Below are 6,000 nucleotides of genomic sequence, written 5' to 3'. Positions count from 1 at the left end.
TGGGCCCTAAATTATTCATATTATATATAAATGACATATGTAGTGTTTCCAAACTGTTAAAATGTGTATTGTTTGCTGATGATACCACTCTGTATTGCTCAGGTAAAGACCTAGAACAGCTTGTGACTACAGTGGAAAAGGAGTTAAATATATTAAAAAACTGGTTTGATGTAAGTAAGTTTTCATTAAATATAAAGAAAACAAAATTTATTATTTTTGGCACTAGACAAATGAAAAATGTATCTAAAATCAGGGTTAATGGAATTGAAATTGAAAGAGTATGAAAATAAATTTCTTGGCGTGCTAATTGATGATAAGCTGAGCTGGAAGTCCCATATAAACCATGTGAAAACAAAAATGTCAAAAACCATTGCTATTCTCTACAAAACAAAGCATGTCCTGAACAAAAAAATCATTATACACACTTTATTGTTCTCTGTTGCTTCCATATATGACTTATGGTCTGGAGATATGGGGTAATGCATATAAAACAAATACTCTTCCTATTTTCAAGTTACAAAAAAGAGCTATAAGAATTATAAATCAATCAAACTACATAGAACCAACTAACATTTTGTTTATTAATCTGAATACCCCAAAATTTTATGATTTAGTTGAACATAAAATGGCACAGATAATGTATAAAGCACAAAATAACTTGCTTTGTCGCAATACTCAGAAGCTGTTTAAAGTCAGAGAAAGTCAATATGACTTAAGGGGAACAGATGTCTTTAAAAAAAACAAGATAAGGACAAACATAAAGCAGAGATGTGTTTCTGTTGGAGGAGTTAACCTTTGGAATAGTTATGACAGTGATTTAAAAAGGTGTAGTTCATTTTCCTTGTTTAAAAACATGTTTAAAAATAGAGTATTAGAAAAATATATAAATCAAGAATGAAAAGAGCAAAAATAACAATTCTGAAACTCTTGATTGTTTTGCTTTGATGTAGTTATCTAAGGTGGAAAGTTTTTTTGTTTGTTTGTTTGTTTGTTTTTGCTTTGCTTTGTTTTATTCTTTGCTTCGAGCCCTGTGTACAGGAGCTGCATGCAAAAGATTTTTTGTTAAAAGGGTTGGCGTAATAAGCAAATGCTTCAGCCAATACCTTTTGATTAGCCTTGTCTCATGATTTTTTTGCTTTGTGGTAATCTTTATTCTGTATTCTGTATTCACTGAGATATTTGCATGCTAATCAATAAATCAAATCAAATCAAATCAAAAAAAAAAATTCAAATAAATCTTGCCACGTACGTTCAGTTTCTGAGTTGAATCTGTTTTGGGTCCAATCTGTACCTTACAGCTCTCGTTGTGAGAATTACATTATTTTGCAGCTGACAACAATTGTATTTAATATAATGTTAATATTCTCCAAAAGTTGATTGTGTTCATCTACATTACATGTCAGCAAAACCAGCGGACAATGGTGCACTGTATGTTCCTAGTGTTTAAAAAGGGTAATGTAAATCACTAGATTAGAGGTTAGAAATAATGTTAATATTCTTTCAGATAACAACCAAGGTATTCAATGAATAAACAGAAACTACACATATACCCATCTAAATACAACAATTTATTTCACTATTTAAAAAACATGACATGCCCAATTCACTAGAAATATGTTACCGCAACACTGCTTTCCTACAGAGGTCCCTGTGTGCCTTGAACTTCTATGCCATGAACCAGTGTCATGAAGTTGCTTGCACTTGGATAGGCATAGAATCTACTTTTCTTCCATGTTTTCATTCATTATGTGGTTGAACTTAGCGTGACTGTAGGCTTTGTTTCTATTGGTTGTATGAAGGTAGATCACATGCGCCAGTACACGCTGGCATGCTTGTGCTGCGCTTTACAGATGATTTTCTGTGATGAGGCTGACTAAATACAAGGAGAAAACACAGGTGCGAACAAGACAACCTGGACATGAAATGGAACTAAATTTAAAAAAACAACTAAGAACCATAAATGTACATGATTAACATAGGAAGCACATGGGACTCTAAGAACTAAGGAAAAAAGTCACATATAAATCCAAAGCTACCTCCAAATGAATAGAATCAACCTTTTGGGATGTAAATGTAGTGTCCTCTTCATACGCTAAGGTCAACTACGGTGTTCCACAAGGTTCAGTGCAAGGACCAATTCTGTTTACATTATACATGCTTCCCTTAGGCAGTATCATCAGAAGACATAGTATACATTTTCACTGCTATGCAGTGACACCCAGCTCTTTCTATCTATGAAGCCAGATAACACACACCATTCAGATAAAGCTGAGGTTATTGTATTCGGCCCTGAAATTCTTCGAAATATGGTATCTAACCATATTCTTACTCTGGATGGCATTACCTTGGCCTCCAGTAACCCTGTAAGGAACCTTGGAGTCATTTTTGACCTAGATATGTCCTTCACTGCACATAAATGGTTTAACAGTATAACTTAGTATACAATACTATAACATAGTAGCAGAAATACTATAATTTAGCAGAAAAGTAACAACTTTGGAAAACAGTTTAACTCAGCAGAAATACAATAACTTAGCACAAATACTATATCATAGCAAAAAAATTATATCTAGTTAAAAATGTCATAACTTAGTAGACATTTATGACAGTTATGAGCAATGTTCCCTCTAATTTTTCATGTGTCTGAGCAAACACACAAACTCCCTGAGAGGTCCCTTGGACCACTGTGAGCAACATTAGACGTGTGCACTGTGGTCACGCCAGCATCGAATCCATCCAAGTTACATGGTTTATTAAAATAATCAAATTACAGCATTTACATTTATGTTAGACTACTTTTAATTAACTGCTTTAGCCAACTTACAATGAAAATTAAAAAAAAATCTTGTTCATGACCTGTGTAGTATGTTAACACTATTGGAAGTAAAAATAACTTGAACTCCAATTTTGAAAACACAACTTTCTTTCTTTTTTTAATTTTTTTTTTGTAAAGCTCTGACTTGTATGAGTCTCTGGTCTGGGAGAGAGTCCTGTAACTCTCTGTCTGCAAAATACAGCATATAATGACCAATGTTGGGCAATTAATTATATAGTTATTTCCTCAAAAAAGTTACTGAGTTATGCAAACAACAAAGTTTTTTGCAACTGTTTACCTAAAAATGCAGCCAAGGCGTTTTTTCAAATAAACATTTGAAACTATTTACAGAACAATCAGCTGTTCTGCATCAGATTTGATGCCACACAAATTATTTGTGCCACTCCAAAAAATAATTTCTGTCCACTATGAGATAAAGGAGAACAACAGCCTGATACCTGCAGGCCTGACAACAGGAGATGTATCACTCCTGTAACACCTGTAACATTCAGCAGTCGCCTCATTGTTCTGACTCACACAACAAAACTATTGAAACTACATTTTTCCACCACTAGGAAAGGCTGGGGCGGTTTGGAGGGGTGTGTTTTTGCTCACAGGCGGAGAGTGCCTTCGAGCGTTTACCTTATAAAACGCAGTTTTTACCGTTTCTTCCCGCAGTTAATATAAACAACGATAGGAAAAAAATACAACCATTGCATATATTTTTTTTTATCATAACTATGGTTTTACGTGGCCTATCAACACAATTTAAAAACTGGTATGAAGTCCACACTTTTTCCGTCAATTGGTCCGTCTGTCCTGCTCACATCTCCAATGGTTGTACATGTTGTCATTAACGTGGCTTCACTCCACATCAGCCACGCTGCTTTGCTAGCTAAAACACCGGAGTCGGCACATAAGGACGCTTTCATAGCCTGTCAACGACGTGGATTAGCTGCATATATACGAATGTGAATCGCATTATTGGCTGGACTATGGGATAACGTGGCATCATTCTAATCCCATACGGGAGCAGCCAGTCACTTACTGACTAACAAATAAAACAGAACAAGCTGAAGTTACCTCAAAACTACTTGTTGCTCAACTGTGAAAAATTGGCAGAAAAACCATGCCAACACATTTATCTTATGAAAAAAAAAACTTCATGAAATTGATCCACCTTTCTCAGTGCAATTGGGATATGCATTTCTCCTGAGATGATTGGAACCATGATTCCAAGTGTGTTTTCAGTTTTCTGACACTCACGTCTGAATACTGGGATATAAGATAAGATAAGATAAGATAAGATGGCCTTTATTAGTCCCACAGGTGGGAAATTTGTTTTGTTACAGCAAAAGTGCAAAGTTATGTAGCAGAAATTAGAAAACACTGGAATGCAATAAAATACAATAAAATAAAATAAAATAAAATACTATATACAATAGAATAAAATAGAATAGAATAATATATACAATAGAATAAAATAGAAATACAAATACTATATACAACTGAGTAGGAAAATACAAAAACACAACTTCGTCAGAAGAAGAATTGCACGTATAGCAGTCTTATTGCACATGTGTGGGTTTGTGTGTTTGATCAGCTGCAAAAGTCTTTATTGTAGAGTCTGACAGCAGTGGGGAGGAAAGACCTGCGAAATCTCTCCGTCCCACACCGTGGGTGCCGCAGTCTCCCACTGAAGGAGCTGCTCAGTGCTGTCACAGTCTCATGCATGGGGTGGGAGATGTTGTCCAACAGGGATGACAGCTTAGCCACCATTCTCCTGTCACTCACCACCTCCACTGGGTCCAGAGGGCATCCTAGAACAGAGCTGGCCCTTCGGATCAGCCTGTTCAGTCTCTTCCTGTCCCCAGCAGAGATGCTGCCCCCCCAGCAGACCACACCATAAAAGATGGCTGAGGCCACCACAGAGTCATAGAAGGTCTTCAGGAGTGGGCCCTCCACTCCAAACGACCTGAGTCTCCGAAGCAGGTACAGCCTGCTCTGCCCTTTCCTGTAGAGGGCGTCTGAGTTATGAGTCCAGTCCAGTTTGTTGTTCAGATGAACACCAAGGTACCTGTAGCTGTCCACAGCCTCGATGTCCATACCTTGGATGTTCAGTGGTTGTAGTGGAGGATGCTTGTGCCTGCGGAAGTCTACCACCAGCTCCTTGGTTTTACTGGCGTTGATCTGGAGGTAGTTCTGCTGGCAATGTTTTCACAGTACAAATTCCACACTATCCTGAATCGAATGATAAGATTTATCACCACACACTATCCACTTAGAATATTGCACATCTAATAATACATGTGGAGAGAGCAATTAGAAGCATCAAGGCGAACACAATATTTGACACCATTATCCTTCTGACCGGTGCTGGGAGTGCACACGTCTGCTTCCTAAGTATTATCAAAACAAACCCCTGGTTAAAACTTTGACTAAAGATTTCACTGTCAGTGAAGTTGCACAGTTCACTTTGCATTTAGATAGCTCATCTGGTAGAGGTGGCACCTCATATACTGAAGCTACGAGACCTCTGCAGCAGCTGTAGTCTTGAATTCAATCAATGGAATAAATACAACAAAATGTTTTAAAAAGCTGCACAGATCTGACCAGTGCTTGGACTTAGATAAAGTGCTTTAAATTATAACGGCACTATTTTCATAGTAAATATTTTTATATTGGTTCAGGTAGATTATATATGATAAATGATTATTTATGGTGTGGTAAATGATTAGAGCTCCAATTACTGATAACCAACAATTTTTAACAAGTAAATGTAAAAATGGTTTTAATGAAATTCAGATTTTAGTGATTGTAGCCCCTCAAATGTAAATGTTGTTAACTATGCTTTGGCTCTTTTTGTAATGTTTACATAATTATTTATGAATTGCACTGATTTGCACTTGGATTTATGTTTTTCCTGCCGAGAATAAAGAAAACCTACGTTTATTTCAGCATATGCACAGCTAATTATACAACCAAGCAACCAACCAAGTGCATCAGCGTGTGAACATGAAAGTGCCACCAGTCCACGCTCTCTCTCATGCTGCTGTTAACGTTGTGTCAACATAGTTGGTATGAGTGACTTTTACAGAGCGACAGGATGCCATGCTGCAGTTGAAGGTATCTGCAGTGAACATAATTACACACATAAAGCCACTTTATCTCAACCAGTTCAAACG

This window comes from Oreochromis niloticus, linkage group LG14, assembly GCF_001858045.2.
Source record: "Oreochromis niloticus isolate F11D_XX linkage group LG14, O_niloticus_UMD_NMBU, whole genome shotgun sequence".
Lineage (NCBI taxonomy): Eukaryota > Metazoa > Chordata > Actinopteri > Cichliformes > Cichlidae > Oreochromis > Oreochromis niloticus.
The sequence above is the reverse complement of the archived record's forward strand: the minus strand, read 5'-3'. Positions refer to the sequence as shown.